At 33.5% G+C, this 15,509-nt stretch overlaps 1 protein-coding gene across 1 annotated transcript in view; it reads left to right on the top strand.

Moving 5' to 3' along the window:
- LOC104604136 (plant cysteine oxidase 2-like) overlaps positions 1-15,509 on the top strand; it is a 30,884-nt gene that overhangs the window by 15,174 nt on the left and 201 nt on the right. The window lies entirely within an intron of this gene.

The following is a 15,509-nucleotide window of genomic DNA, read 5'->3' as shown; positions in this document are numbered from 1 at the left end:
GTGGTAGAGAAAGCCACGCACATACAAGATTCACTGGCCCTTGCTAGGTGCATCTGGGACTGGAATGCGTCCACAAGGTCGTTCAGATCAAAGGATCTGTCGTACTTATCCAGGGGAGGGAGCTTGAAGTCCCTTGACATAGGGACCACAAGAAATTCTGATGACAGAGGGGAAGGGACTGAAAGGAGAGAAGTAGCTTTTACTTCATCTGAGCTTACCTCCTCCTTACCCTTGAGCTCGGGCAGGACGCAGTTAGCAGATCGGCGAGTACGTTGGCACCTCCGCTGCTGTTTCGTTGGCTCGGCATTGGTGCTGCTGGCTTCAGTATTACCGAGCTCGATGGGCTCAGACTGCTGATGATAGCTGTGAACTGAAGGGCCCTGTCTATAATCTGCGACTTGGACCTCGAACTGGTTTTCTGCGAGCGGGAGCTCGAATTGAGAGTGCTGAGGCGATGCGAGCCTAACCGACTGGGAGGCCCCCGACTTGCCTGCAGGCTGCGAGGTGGGGGTGACTGGTCTCTCCTTCCTGCCGTGTGACGAGGCTTGCCTTTTGGAAGGATTCTGGGTTTGAGAGGCCTCTCCCCGGCGAGGATGTTCGTTCCGGCGGGAGGGCTTGGCTTGCTTCGAGGCCGGATGCCGAGGGGGAAGCGGCTGCTGGGCCTGAGGCAGTGAAGGTAACTATTGTTGGTACTGGTACTGAGAAACTAGATGCAGCACTTGTTGCTGGTAGAGTTGAAACTGCTGGAACCATTGCATTTGAGCTTGCATGGCTCGCATGCACTGCACCAGGTCTTCAAGCTAGTTTTGGTTGCTCATTGGGGGAACAACGGAAGGTTCAATAAAAGTTGCTCCAATCATGGAAGGGAGTGGAGCGTTCACAGGTGCCACTGTGTGAGGCACGTTCAAGCTGGGAACTCCGTCCACGGAGAGGGGAACGGTGAGCTGTCCAATGCAGACAGTGGGGAGCTGAGGTTGTTCCCCAGAAGCATTCTGGTCGGCACCATGTCCGACATTACTAGAGGAAGCCATGAATGCTGAGTTTTTGAGAGGGAGTTGTGGAGACTAGAGGAAGGCTTTTTGAAGCGTTCCCACAGATGGCGCCAAATGATGCTGCGCGATCCGAACACTCCTAACTGGCGAACGCTTGGCTCCTAACTTGCGACGGACGATACCTGAGAAGAAGAAGGTGAAGGATTCCCGGGGAGCTCGTCCGGTGGGAATACTCCGATGCTTAAGTTAGAACACTCGAGAGAGTTGTAAAGGATGCAAAGATAGCTAAGAGTGCAGATAGCGCTAGATCAGTAAATTCAAGGTTAATTCAAGATACAAGATACCTCCGCCCCTTCGACCCTGGGGCCTTTAAATGCAGATGTTCTTGTCAAATCGAGCGTAACCGCCACTGGCTCTCTGTCACAGTCGTTATTTTCCAGCGCTGCGCAGGTAACTGTTGCAGAGTACTGCCCAATCAGATGAGAGACACGACCCGAAAAGGACAGGCATGCCACCACCTGTCGAGAGACGTGGGTGCAGTATGCTGGGTTGGCAGGGACTGTGCCGTCAGTCAGGAGACGTGATGCAGTCTGACGGGTACGGTGTCGCAAGATAAGAAGCTTTCTAAGAACGCCGCGTCGCTTAACAGCGAGCTGCTTTGTAGCAAGCTGCCCTGTAGCGAGCTATCCCATAGCGAACTGCCTTGTAGCGAGCTCCTGGATGTGTCCCAAGGTGATTCCTCCTGAGGTTGCCTTTGGGGCAGTCTTCTTGCCTAAGTATTGGAGAGAGCTGGTTCTCCCAGTTCGCGAGCTAGGATAGACTTGTCTTGGGGTATTCCCTTTCCACATACCAGGGTCCATGACCTCGCGTTGTAGCGAGCTCATTCCTTGGCGAGCTTTAATGTAGCGAGTTGTCCTGCGAGGACCTTAATGAACTCGCTATTCAGTCGTAGCCAGGCTGTCATGCTGAGCTGTTGCTTATGTTGAGTCACGTCCACGTGCCGCCTTTTTAGGAGGTCGTGTCAAATCACCCTCCATCATAATCTATCCCCCATTTTTGGGAAAAAGTTGCCTATACTTACTGGTTCCATGGAAAAATAGGAATGAAAGTGTTTTAAAATAAAAATAGCCTTCCCCCACAATTAGTTAATAAAATCATGGTGATCTTAACAGAATTTGAAGAAGCAAACTCTCCTCCAACTATTACCCCTCCAAACAGAGAGACTAAATGGATTTGTTGGAACCCTCTTCTGGAAGGAAGTCTAAAGATATATTTTGATGCCACTGCTAAATCTGATGGAATGTGTGCCTTCGGTTGCTTAGTAAGAAATTCTAGGGGTGAAATTGTTCTTGCTAAAATGGGCCACATTGGGCTCATTACCATTTACGTAGCTGAGATGAGGGCTGGTTTTATCACTGAAGGAGACTCTTTGGTTACAATCATCGCTCTTAAGGCTGAGTTTGGAAGGAGTACAAATGCAAATATGTAGAGTGCAAAACCTTATATTTTGTATGTATTTACGCTGGACATATTTGCATTTGTATTCTTTCCAAACTGAGCCTAAGGGTATTTGGATGCCAACTTGGAGATGTGCCAAGACTTTTAGAAGCTCGCTTGTGACTCGTAGGTGCAAGTAGTATACAACCACACCTTCAAGGAAGGAAATTTTGTGGCAGATTGGCTCGCTAACAAAGGTCTTCAGAATATGGTTGTTTTATCTTCTTGCTTACCTTGGGATCTTAGTTATATTGCTTGTCTAGAGTGTTGTGGGAAGAGTTTTCCCTAGGCCCCCCTTGTAATTGTTTTTTCTTGTTCTCTTGATTGATGCTTTTCCTATCTATCAAAAAAAAAGATATGATATCATATTGGAAAAGCGTATCACCAATTAACTGGGATTATAAAAGAGATGACCAATCAGGTGCTATTAATCAAAGTTCACAGGAGTTCCATGTTATAGAAATTAATCTATATTACTATTAAAAGTGTGAATGAAGTCTAGATTCTAGATTTTTTTTAACTCAAATAATACACTTATTTTTTGAACTTGGTTTTCCTATATCATGATGGCAAAAAACATAATTCGAACTATACTTTTATTAAATTCAATATAATCTTCACCATTAAGTCCTATATTTAATGTATTAGCTCCCATTTACTTTCATTAAATCTTATATTTAAGGTACATTAAATAAAGGGAAAATTCCCGATTAATGCCTTATACTTTGGGCCTAGTGCCACTTTGGTCCCCCGAACTTTAAAATGCGATAATTCAGTACCCAAATTTTCAAAACGGGTCAATCTAGTATCTGTCATTAGCCAATCGTTAAGTAGCATGTGAAAAAACACAAATACCCTTCGGATGTTATTTAATTCTCTTTATCAACCATGAAACAAGTGGCAAACGGGATGCCATTCTCTTTCATTTTTGCATGACTTTTTTTGTCTATTTACGCAATTATCCTATTTACGATAGAATGTGCTCCGGTGATCCAAGGAACTCATTCTGTCGTTATGTCTGATTATGTTTCATTGCCTCCAGTCAACAGGTAAGTCTAGTTTTCTAACTTATTCTGGATAGAGGTTGCAGCCGGTGACCATTATATCCATTTCTAAGGATTATGGTAATAGGATAGAAACCGAGCACAAACAGAGTGTATACTGTGCTTTGATCTACACCAAAACCAAGGCAAGCATTTGCTTTATATAGTATGGATTTAATTTTTATGATCAACTATATGTGGTATATGGTATTGGATTTAACTTTTATGATCTGCACCAAAATCAAAGCAAGCATTTGCTTTATATAGTATGGATATAAACAATTTATAAGGTTATATTAATTACCAAAAGAAAGTTCTAAGTTATTATTATCATAGATAATTATAGATCTTAAGTATAATCGGGTCATATCCAATTGTTTAGATTAACAATTGAAATGGTTCTAGGTCTACCATATGGAACTGATTAATAATCAATTCAGGACTAGTACACCCTACCCCGAACTAGAGGTGACCCATTGATATCTCTACTATCTAGGAATCCCATAACTTGAGCAGTTACTAGTATAGTGAGAGAAGCAACCGACCAGCTTAGCATCACCTGATCTTGTGTCTCTTAAGTGATGTAAACAAGGTTAATTTCTTCTTGTTCATTAATAGTGGAAGAGAAAATGTACCTGGAGACCAAACGAATCCATCAATATAGCCCATTAATCAACAAGACCTAAGGAAGGAAATGAATTGCAATTTATGCAGGAGGTAGTTATCACCATTAAGCTTGATAGTGATGAGAGGTGCAATATTCAAGGCAGATTTGACTATGTTAGAGAAATGTAAAAAACAATCATGGTGGTCTTGTTCATGTTATTAGAGTTGTTTAGGGTTTCAAATGGCATGGATTCTAGAAAGAGCTCCGATACCTTGGCTTCATCTCTTTTACATGCGTTGGGATTCTCCTTGCTACCTTCTCCTTTTATGGTGTGATAACATCAGTACTATGTACCTCTTACCAATCCTCCTATCTTCTATATCCACACCAAGTATATTGCAATTGACTATATTTGATAACTTGTATTGCACAAACCTTTGATTATTCAATATGTCTTCGCATATGAGAAATTAGACGACATTATGACAAAGGGTATTTCTATGTCCCATTTTGAGATACTATGACATGTTGAACATGACTTCTCATTGTTCAACTTGAAAGGGAGGGTGGCCTCTCCATTACATGATGTACAATGATTTTATTATGAATAAAAGTTCAATTTATTGGTTTATCATATGTGTTATTTGAGTGTGTTTTCGTGTAATAACTTTTATTCTACATTATATAACTATGATTAGAGGCACTTATAATTGATATGTAAACTAAATGTTCTCAATCAGCGAATAAATTTGAGTAGCTTATTTTGATAATACTAACAAGATTTATACTACCTAAGGGTGGACTAATTTGTCTCAATTACTAGGGTTAGATCCAAGTGTTTATAAAATGTTAAACTAGACCATTTCCAATGTGTTGTTGGACCTTTAGATTAATGGAGTAGTTGGATTGTTTCATGTAGTCCTTAGACTTGATAATGGTATTGTTGTGGTTGATCGTAAATTAGGCCCATGTTGAATGATAACTGGTTGATTTGAAGACTGTTGTGTGCTAGGAGTTCAAACAAGTCAAAGAACAGTGATGTGGTGTGTTGTCATATGCTTTGAAGGCTAATGTTGGTGCACGTTGATGAGGGCAAATTTGGCCCTCTATTGACATCATCACATGTGGCATTTCAGAACAGTTGGAGTCCCAACTGACGACCTACCTCCACCAACATGATGAATACCTAGCTAGCAACCTACCTCCGACAACCTAATGGAGACCTAGCTGGCAACCTACCTCCGACAACCTAATGGAGACCCAGCTGGCAACCTACCTCCATCGACCTAGCGACCTACCTCCGACGACCTGGTGGCCTACCTTTGGCAACCTAATGAAAACCCAACTGGCGACTTACCTCCGCCCTGGTGTCCTACCTCCAGTGACCTAATGGAGACCCAACTGGCGACCTACCTCCAATGACCTAATGGAGACCCAGCTAGCGACCTCATACACAAATTGGGCAACTCGGCAGGGCGGCTAGCATCACCTCATCCAGGGCTGACCTATAGTACCTCGTCATTACCAGTCCAAGGGACCTTAACATGAGGAGTGATCTTGAGGACTTGCCGACTTGACTAGGGTCCAGGTGGCGACCTACGAGACATGTTCGCCGACCTCTTCCTTAAGCAAGTTACTATTTCTAACTTCTCCGGGACCACAACGCACGATAGTTGCACCCATTTTTTCGTATTGTCTGCATTGGAGTTGATTGAACGAACTCTATCCCTTTCCTCCGAACATGGTGGATGCGGTTTCCATGGAATCTTGGACACGTTACAAGAAGCTCCAAGTTTTCTACGCTTATATAAAGGTTTCATTTCCAACCTCAGAACGTATGCACAACTTAGTTCTCGCAAATCTCTAGCTCTCTCGCTTTTAGCTCTCTCAAAAATCTCCAGTTTGCTTACTTAAGCATCGGAGTGCCCACCTCGGGTAGAGCAGCCCGAGCACTCTAATACTGTCTCTTTGCAGGTCGACCCAACAAACTAGCCAACTCGGTGTCCAAGTCACCTTCTAGCAAGGAACTAGCCAGCTCGACATCCGAGTCACCCTCCAACAGGGAGCTGTCAGATCGTGCACCATCAATTGGCACCATCTGTGGGAACCGCTACTTTAAAGCCAGGTTCTAAATTCTCATTTAAATTTTGCACTCAACGATAATCAGCCCGGATAAGTCTCGTCAGCCCTGTTCGCGAGGTTGCCTATATAGGTCGAGCCTTTCGTGGCTCCCGCGTAAGTTAGTGGCCAACGGACTATGTAGTCTCCCTTGTGGGTCGAGCCTTCCAAGGCTCCCATAAGAGTTGGCAACCTACAGTTGGTAGAGCTGCCCCCACAGATTAAGCTCCCTATGGCTTATCCTAGGAGTAGATGACTAACGTCTTCAAGGGCTGACGCAGTGTAGCTGTGGCGCTGACCTGCCGACGTATTGATGATGCTATCACAAGGGGGGCAGAATCAAAATGATTAGCCTATACAAGTTCTAGCAATCTTGCCCATGACAGAATCTTCCAGCCCTAACTGTGAGGCCGCCCTCGTGGGTCGAGTCCTACATGCTCTCTACGAGAATTGATGGCCATTAGACTCTGAGGCCGCCCTGGAGGTCAAGCCCTCCATGGTTCCCGTGGGAGTTGATGGCCAACAGACTATGGAGCCACCCTCGCAGGTCAGCCCTACCGAGGTGACAAGATGTCTATAGGTCGAGGTGCTAAGAGCAATTTGGCTTGTTAAAATTTTGGGAACCTCACTAAGACCCACTTTGGCAACTTGGACGAACCGACTCGCAGTACATGGACATCGGCGAAAATCTACTATGGGGAAGCCAAACCGCTTTTAGCTAAGTCCCCCTATGTCGACCTTGGAATACAACGGTAGTTCAACAGCTCGGCATCGTCTTGACTACCGAAATTATGAGTACGCTTTGGCGACCCAGTCAAACCGAACTCTAAGAGGAAAAATAGACCGCTTCCAATGCCACGTTACAACCCCTAGATGAAGTGGGGGCATGTGGCAAATGCTAAATGAAGCCCACTTTTTCCTTCAAACCAAACATAGCCTAAGATTAAGATGAATTTTGATTTCCATAGTTTCTTTTCTTCCCCGTTAAATGTTTTCTTGTAGAACTTCTCATGTAAATGTTTCTTTTCTTCTCATGTAAATGTTAAAAAAAAATGTTGTTATGAGGACCTTAAACAGTATTTCCAATTTTCCAGTGTAAATGTTTTCTATAGAATGTATTTAGCTAAAACATTAGGCTGAGTATTGAAGATGTAAATATGTAGAGTGCAAAACCTTATATTTTGTATTATTTTACATGTATTTACGCTGTATATATTTGCATTTGTACTTTTTCCAAATTGAGCCTTAATGTTTACCAATAGTGAGAAGTTTAAATGCTTTTTGATTGAAAAGAAATTTCTCCTTGAAGGTTGTAGTAATAGGGTAGGTGTGGACCCCAGCCACATGAAACATAGACTGTCAATGGGTATTGAAAAAGACTTAAACATACCTAAGTTTTCAAAAATTGACTTAAAGATACCTTGAGTTTTTAAAATAGACTTAAACATACCTTGTAACTATTTTACCCTTTATTTTCTTTTAAATTTTAAAAAATAACCAAAGAGAATTAGGTTTCTTCACTGTTCAATTAGTGAATGACCTCGTACTAAGTACGGGGAAGTTAATTATAATTATATATATATATATATAAACATTAATGATTTTTATTACCATTTTTATTATTGTTTATAAACTGCCATTTTTTAAGACACTCATATAATCTATGGGCCCACATAAATTGACCCTTATATGTCAAACTCATAAAATTATACGGGTCACTAAATTCAACTTGAATCATTTATTACTTTAATTTAACCATTATTATTATTATTATTATTATTTTATTTTAGTATTTAATTTAAATTTTTTGTTATATAGTAATAATATTAACTAAATTTGTAATTATTTAAATATTTACTTAAAATATTTTTTCCAACTGACTATAATTATTATATAATAGACTTGTTAATTCATATTTTGCATTTAAGAATAAACATTAATGATTTGGCTTAACAATCTTAATGACTGTTAATAAATATTGATTCTTATTTAAGGTTTAATTATTGTATTTGGTAATTATTATGGGGCATGCTTTGAATAAACATTAATGATAATTGATGATTGTTATTCCATTTTTTATTATTTACTTAATTAAGTACTTGATGATTATTATTATTAATAATTATTTCTTTAAATAACTAATTGTTGTTATTATTTACTTAATTCAGTAATTTTCAACAAGTAATTATTTGATTTAATTTGAATTATTTCAGTTTTTAGTTATTTATAATAGACATTTAGAGTAGTCTATTTATTTGATTTAAGGGACTTACCATGTTTTATTTAGACAATGACCCCATACTAAGGGGCAACTACAATATCATTTAATTTGAAATTTACTATTTAACAATAAAAATCAATGTCTTCTTGAGCAACCCACCCCCAAAAAAGTATCAACAACTTTGAAATCATTAATTTATTTATAAATTAGTAAAATTAGATGGATGTTTACAACAATATCACCAATACTGCTTAATATTTAGGGACATATGAATGGATAAAAAGCATTTAAATGATATCCATTCGAAGAGGCAAAGAAGAAAGAAAATCATTCAAAGAGCTGCTAAGAAAAACAATCCACGTCAAACAATATTTGCAGATGCATCCATTCTCTAAAGTAAGAGATGAAAAATATATGACTACAATCAACTAATAATTTAATCAGGACTCCAACGCCCATCCAACAAAGGAAACATGAAAGAAAGGAGAATAATGAGACCATCCTAAATATGGAAATCACCTCCAAGTTAGGTGGCAACGCTTCTTTTGGTCGCTTATGGTTACAGATTTTAAGTCTAAGCTCCCCATAGTGCACGTAGACTGGCTATAATTTATCTTTAGGAAAAAGGTAGGAAAACATGTACATAATATAATAGTATGTTTGAATTATGGGAATCGGGAGATAGAAATAGGAAATGTATGTTGAAGTTATAATTTTGGGCATGTTGATGTGTTAAATTCAAGTCAATTAGAGTACTCATAGATTAATTTTATTCCATGTCTTTATTGAGTAATATAGATTAATAATATATTAATAATTATGAATTTACTAATATATTATTATTACTATTATTTACTAATAATATATTCTTATTATGTGTGTTATGATTTTGAAATCAGTAACATTAAATTATTATTATTATTATGAAATAATTAATTTGTTATAATTATGATTTTTAGTTAATCCCTAAAATAATGATTGCTTTTATCTTTCTTTTAGTTTAACAATAATGGATAATTGAAAGTTTATAATTTAACTTTAGCCAAATGAAATATTTATTGGAGAATAATAATAGTATTAATTATAATTACTCATAATAATAATGTAAATAAGTAACACTATTTATATATTTATAAAATAATAAATATGAATTAATAGAAATATAAAATAATTTTATCCCGATTAATAATTAACATTATTAAAAAACTTATTAATTTTCATTAATTAATTAACATTCCGAAGTAATAATTATCATTGTTATAATTAAGAAATTAATTATTAGTAAGTAATTATAATTAGTAATTAAATTTTATTAGAAATCATTATTATTAGTAATAATTAAAAATAATTATTGATAATAATGATATAAATATATAATTATATTAGTTAATATAAGTATTAATTATAATTAGTGATAATAATAATATAATGAATTATTTCATATAAATATATGAATTATAATTTCTGATAATAATTCTAATATAAATAATTAACATTAATATTTATTTTCAAAATAATTAATATGAGTTAATATAAATATAAAATGATTATTTTCAAATTATTAATTACCACTTTGAAAATCGCTATTAATTATCATTCCGGATTAATAATGAGAAATATTATCAGTAATTAAGTATTAGCAGTAATTATTGTAAGAAATTATTATCAGTGATTTATTATTATTATTAATTAATATCTGAAATTAATTAATTAATTAGAAGTCGTTAATTATTATTACTACTCCTCTCTTTCAAAAAGTTGACTCATCATCATCGTCATCATCAATGACAACAACTTGATAAATACATAATTGGATAAAAATAGGTAAATATCATTAGTTTATTTATTTTTAACTTTTGAAAAACTGAATAAGAGAAAAATAAAGTGGTTAGCATTGCAAATGAAAAATTATTTGGATTTTTGCAAAAAAAAAATTATTGAACATAAAAAACCAATTATTCAAAAATAAGGTTGTTACACAGAGTGTATTTAAAATTATTCAGTAAATAACAATTTTAAGAAATTGAAATTATTAATTAATTATCTATCCGAATTAAAATGGGTAATTTCAGCAAATAATTTTAAGTAATTAAAATTTTCTATTAACATTTTTAATAATAATTAGTATTATTAATAGATTAATGATATATTAATAATTATGAAATCAGTAATAATAATAAGCATATTTTTATTAACTAATAATATATTCTTATTATGTATGTATTGATTTTGAAATCAGTAATATTAAAGTATTATTATCATTAATATTATTATTATTATTATTATTTTATTTTTATTTTTATTAAGTAAATAATTTGTTATAAATACGATTTTTAGTTAGTTCATAAAATAATATTTGCTTTTAGTATTCTTTAAGTTTAACAATATTGATTAATAGAAAGTTTTATAATTTAACATTCACTAAATGAAGTACTTATTGGAGAATAATAATAGAAATAATTATAATAATAGTATTAATTATAATTACTTGTAGTAATAATTAATTATAATTGTTGATAATAATAATAACAATATAATTATATTAACTAATATAATATTATTAATTATAATTATTTATAATAATATAATTAATTATTTCATATAAATGTATGAATTATAATTTCTGATAATAATTATAATATAATTAATTAACTTTAAATATTTATTTTCAAAATAATTAATGAGTTAATATAAATATAAAATTATTATTTCTAAATTATTAATTACCATTATGAAAATATTTATTAATTAATCATCGTTTTGAATTAATAATGAGCAATATTGTAAGCAATAAATTATCAGTAATTAAGTATTAACAGTAATTATTATAAGAAATAATTTTTAGTAATTCATTATTATCAGTGAGTAATTATTATTAGTAATTAATAGTTGGAATTAATTAATTATAAGTAGTTAATAGTAATTAATTAGTAATTAACAATAATTATTATTACTAATTAATAGTTGTAATTAATTAATTAAAATTAGTTAACAGTAATTATTATTAGTAATCAATGGCTGAAATTAATTAATTAGTTTAGTAGTTAACATTAATCAATAACACTGTTTCTTTTTTTAGGAAAAGATTGAAAGCGGAAGCTTCTCACTTCTCACAACTCTGCATGGTAGTAGGCTCCACTCTTTATGTTAGTGGGTTCTTTTCATAAACTATCACTAATCAGAATTTGACACATGTCTAGTGCCTCTATTCTTGAACTACCACTAATCAAAATTTGATACATGTCCATTATGTTTAAATCTTTGGAATGACAGGTGTCTGAATGTAAATGAGCAACATGTCTAACTATTGGGGGCTTAGGCCTGAAATCATATATATATATATATATATATTAGATTTATTAGTGGGTGGTAGGCATATCAGAACGCACCTCCTCTCAACTCGACATCCTTTCCCATTAATTCCATCTCATTCTTTCTTTTCTTTGCACCAATCTTTCTATAGAAAATGAGTCTTCAAATATGAATCGGAGGAGCTTTTCCACCATTACAATTAAAGCTGCTTTCTATTGAAGCTTGTACAGGCTCCTTTTTTACAACCTCAAAACTGATGACACGCCCCCCTGCCATTAGGCCCAACGAAGTGGGGCTCCAAGATTTAACGATGATTCTCCACCATTACAATTTTAATTGTATGAAATTTCAATAGCGACAACTTTCTGTCTCCATCTATTCTCTTCTTCTCTTCTCTTATTGGAAGAACAAGAAAAGGAATATCTCAAGCAAAGAATGACACTTAAGAGTATGAGAGGGTAAAATAGAGATTTAATCTTTTAAGAGTTTAGGGTATGTTAAGTCCAGTGGGTCAACGATAAGGTATCTTTAAGTCTATCTCAAAACATCAAGGTATGTTTAAGTCAATTTTTGAAAACTGATGATATATTTAAGTATTTTACCCAAATAAAAGTCTCTCAGAATCTTTTCAAAATTTCGAATTTGTGAAAAATAAAAATATAAAATTTCAATGTATTCAGAATTCTGCATTGGGCTGTAGTGTATTTCTCTCTAAAAAATGCTATTTTTATTCGTTTTTCATCAATAGGCAAAACGGATGAAGTTTGTGGGTCTTCCTTGACTCAATTGTTGACCAACACAAGGGTCAACTTGACCCTATGGCCCGTTTGGTAACTCAAATATTACTATTATTTACTCATTAAGTTATTAATTAATTAATCAAATAAATAACTTATTTAATTAATTAACTAAACAGAATAACTTAATTAACCTTAAAAACTAATTTAGTTTATTACCTTAATAACTAAAATAATAATTTACAATTTAATTACCTAAACTAAACTTTATCAATTAATAACTTAATTCAATAATGGACGGGGTACAACTTTATGAGGTACATGTGTTGGGTAGACAATGTTCTGAAAATATAATTCAGCTATGAAGTTATTAAGAAATTTATTAACAACTCAATTTGTTTTTTTTTTTTTGGAAATTATCAATTTAGTTAAGCTAAGTTGATAACTACAATAAAAAAAGAGAAAGAATATTTTACCAATGAAACATTAATCCAATTAGCATAGTATTAATATTAATATTAATACAGTTAAAATTAAGTTAATACAAAATAATAAAATCATTAAAATGAATTTTATTCATGAAAATAATAAATGTTAAATTATACTCTAAAGGCTACAAATTATCAATTGTGGTTAGAATGTGATATATCAGGGCTGCTTCTTCATTAATTTCATTTAACAAACCCACTGGTCCCCAACTAGTATGTATAGTTTGGGTGCAAATGAATTTGGGGCAACCAAAACTGGTACCAAATTGATGGTAATCAAGACAAAAAAAATCTGCTTCCCAAATTGATACAACGGGTCAATTTGGAAAGAGCACAAATACAAATATGTACAATTCAAAACCTTATATATTGTTTTATATACCTTTTATTTGAACAATACATATTGTATTTGCACAATACATATTTGTATTTGTATAAATTATATATAATGCAAATACATACAAAATAATACAAAACTAGCGACGGGTAATACAAAACTAGCGACGGGTGCCCGTGCACATGCACACAAAAAAGGTTACTATAAAAAATTAAAAAAAAATCCATAGAATGTTCTTTAAGTAGATAAATTAAAAATAAAAAAGTAATAAATATAAAATACCATCATTACATTTGTGTTTTTGCATTTAAAAAATAATTAAATGAAGGATTGAAGTAAATAAGTAATTCAAAATGGATTAAAAAGTAAATAGAAAGGATTAAAAAAAATAATAAAGGATTAAAAAGAATAATTAAAAGACTAAAAAGTCGTTTGTCTTGTCATATGTTTTCAAGTATCATCTTTTTCAGTTTCCTCACTCTCTCTCTCTACATTTCGTTTAAAAATCCCTTTTGCTTTAAAAGGCACTTATATTTATTTTATTGTTTTGATTGTTTTTAAAAGTTATTTATTTTTTTCTAATTTTAATTGAAAATTAACAAAAATAACTAAAGTGGCCAATCACCTTTATGACTTTATCTCTCCTCATTAACTCACCATTAACTCTCTCTTCTTTCTCATTACCTCCTTTAATTATTTCTCATCCAAGGTTTTAAAAGGTTAAAAAGGCATAGTTGAGGCATAATAGCCCAAAAAGGTGAGGCATAAGCTTTAAGGCATTGCAATGTGTAAGCCTCAAAGTTTGAGGAAAAATTTAATTAAAGTTTATAAATTGATGATGAAAATAACATATAATATGCAAATTAAAATAATAGAAAGTACACATCCATAAACTAAAAGTTTATAAGCATTAAATAAAATAGCAAGTAATCAACTAACAATTATAAACATTTTACATTTCATGTAGAAAAACCAATTTAAATGAACTGAAACAACTTAGTTGATTTGATTTATGATGATGATGATGATGATGATAATTATTATTAAAACAAAAAAGATCCATTAGTAAAATAAATGAGAAAAATAACAAACTTGGGACAATACATTTAGAATAATAAGAAAAATCTCACTTTATTTATCCAAAATAAACTAATAATTTGGTTAGCCTTTTTGCATTAAACCCTCTTAAATCACGGAAATTTAAGCCAATGAGAGCATCCAAAATGGAATATTTGTTTGATGATGGGGCAAATGGGGGGATTTTAATTTGAAAATTTATGGGTAGATTTTTTGGTGTGTCTAGGGTTCAATTTTATGGTCTAATTGATCCAGAAGTGCTAGGATCAAGGAGATTTGGGTTGGGTGCTTCAGGCTAATGAGAAGGTTCAAAAGGGAATCTTGGTTCCATAAAAGAATAAATGGAGGGAAATCTTGGGTTGAAATTTCAGGGGTAGAAATTTTAGGAGGTCCTAGGCCAAATGACGGGGTAAGCCGTTTGAGATTCTACCAGCATAACTGTTTTAGGAGGTCCTTTTAAAACAATTTTACCAGCATAATCGATTAAACAAGAATTTATTTGAGATTCTAGACTAATGAAGTCATTGTTCTTTTACCTTTAGATCTAAAACACATTATTGTTTAGTTATTTCTTTGCTTTCATTTATTGTTTCATTTTATTATATTTCATATTTTTCTCTTTTTTCCTTTGAAGATAACCAATTCAATCTTAAGGTAGAAGATAATGAACAATATTTTCTTTTGAAGGATAATTTTGACATTTTCAACAAATAATTGACAATCGGTTAATACCAATAACCAACTTGACACTTTTTAAAACTTAACTATTGTATGACACATTTAAAAGTTCGGGTACTAACTTGATACTACGGCAAAGTTCAGAATTTTGGACTTCTCCTTTTTTTTTTTTTCAAAACTATAGAAGAGTCGAAACCAAAACCAATATAATTGATCATATATCAAAAAAATGGTTAGATCGGTTTGGTTCTGTTGGGTGGAGCGTAGACGTGACCCATTGAGCATTTACAGCCCTAACCGTACCAACTGAGCCACCCATCAGTTGGTGGGGTTTAGGGTTTAGGCCATAGATCGTGCTGGGGATTGATTTGGTGTTTCAGGTATAATTGTTGTTCTTGTTCA

Source organism: Nelumbo nucifera, chromosome 2, assembly GCF_055504915.1.
Source record: "Nelumbo nucifera cultivar China Antique chromosome 2, China Antique-T2T, whole genome shotgun sequence".
Classification (NCBI taxonomy): domain Eukaryota; kingdom Viridiplantae; phylum Streptophyta; class Magnoliopsida; order Proteales; family Nelumbonaceae; genus Nelumbo; species Nelumbo nucifera.
This window is presented reverse-complemented; position numbering and strand designations above follow the sequence as displayed.